We start from the raw sequence: 1,907 nt of genomic DNA on the forward strand, positions 1-1,907 counted from the left end.
GGGGAGGGGAGAAAGCAAGCCTCCAGGTCTGGGACTTGAACCATTGTCAGAATGAGAAAACAAATCTTTTTTTTTTTTCTTTTTAAAAAGGTTTTGCTATAGGGCATATACTGGCCAGAGACAGAATGGGAATGAGAGGGACAGTGAGAAATCCCCCCTCCGGGGAGGGGATGGCCACACTGTCATCCCTTCTTCACTCTCCTCTCAGGATTTTGGGCACGTGCGCACACACATACCTGGTGTGCTTTTCAAGATGCCAGGTCTGGGACTCGAACTGCACAGCTGCCACGTGGGATCCAGTGCCTTAACCTCCATGCTACCTGCTGGCCTGTTAAGTCATTTTTTAGGTTTATTTCTCTCAAACCAGCCAGTGGCCCCAGAAAATCTTTCATAATATATCCCACATGGCCAACTCCACGGCTCAAATCCCAGACCTGGAGGCTTGAAAAACACAGTAGGCGGGGCCAGCGAGTGGCACAGTGGTTAAGACGCTGGACTCCCATGAAATGGGCCACGGTTTGAGTCTCGAACATGGCAGCTTAAAACTCACGCTGGGTGCATGTGTGTGCATGCCCAGAATCCTGAGAGGAGAATGGAGGAGAAGGGATTGTGGCGTGGCCATCCCCCTGGGGGGGTGATTTTTTGCTTTCTGTCTCTCTCTGTCTCTGGTGAGCTCATGTGCCCTATAACAAAAATTTCTCTAAAAGAAAGGAAAGAAAAGAAAACCATACTAGGCACCTGTGTGTGCATGCCCAGAGTCCCAAGAGAATAATGGAGAAGGGATGTTGGCATGGCCATGCCCCCTGGGGCTGATTTCTCACTTTCCCTCTCTGTCTTTGTCTCTCTAGCAAGTGCACGTGCCCTATGACAAAAATCTAAAGAAAGAAAGAAAGAATGAAAGAAAGAAAGAAAGAAAGAAAGAAAGAAAGAAAGAAAGAAAGAAGAGTTTGCAAAAAGATACACAATCCAGCCTTGTAGTGCAGCGCTTAAGCGTTATGCAACAGGGAGCCAGAAGCCACATGGCTGACGGAGGTTCAAATCCTGGCCCTGACAGCTTGAAAAACATACTGGGCATTTGCACATGTGTGACTGATGACGAGATGCCAAGAAGGGATTGCAGCGTGAATATCCCCCATCGGAGAGTGCTTTCCTCCCTCTCTCTCTCTCCCATATGTAATCTCTGGTCACAGACAACAAACAGATGAAAGATTTAGAACAAAAAACACAGATACACAAAAGAGATAAACAATGTAAAACATTTCATTCAGATAAAATTCTATAAAGTAAAATGAAAATGAAAACTAAAGAGAAAAAGCAATAAAGTTTCTGATTGGTTAAAGTGCTTGTTCCTGTAGTTGTGTTTTTTTTGGGGGGGGGGAAGTAAACTTTATTTAAACCTTACACTTTTTTTTTTAAATAAAGTTTTTTTTTTTTTTTTTTGGAGAGGTTTTTGGTATAGGGCGCATGCGTTCACCAGACAGACAGAGAAATAGAAAGCGAGAAATCACCCGGGGGGGGAGGGGGGGGGGATGTCCACGCCCATAATCCCTTCTCCTCCAGGCCTGAGTTTAAGCCACCGGGTCCGGGACTTGAACCTCGCTCGATTACATAGGAGCCCAGCAACAAAGCCGTTACAACTGCTGGTCCCTGGAAGTAAACTCTTATTTCCACTTTACCAACACGAGCTTTATAAAAAGCGAGCAGGACTACAAGATGGGTGCGCTGGTAACCAGACCTCTCGACGCTGTCCTTGAAGGTGACACGCCGCGCGGCTCCTGGCGGAAGCGGCAAGACGCAGGGTCCAGGGCTTTGATCTGGCCACACGCTGCTCCTCAAAGGCTTGCGCGGCACGTCCTGTACGCCCCCGGACCGTGGCGAAGGTGGCGGTCCCGCGGCGGTGGAGCCGG

The sequence above is a fragment of the Tupaia chinensis genome, unplaced genomic scaffold (genome assembly GCF_000334495.1).
Source record: "Tupaia chinensis unplaced genomic scaffold, TupChi_1.0 Scaffold000176_1, whole genome shotgun sequence".
Classification (NCBI taxonomy): Eukaryota; Metazoa; Chordata; class Mammalia; order Scandentia; family Tupaiidae; genus Tupaia; species Tupaia belangeri.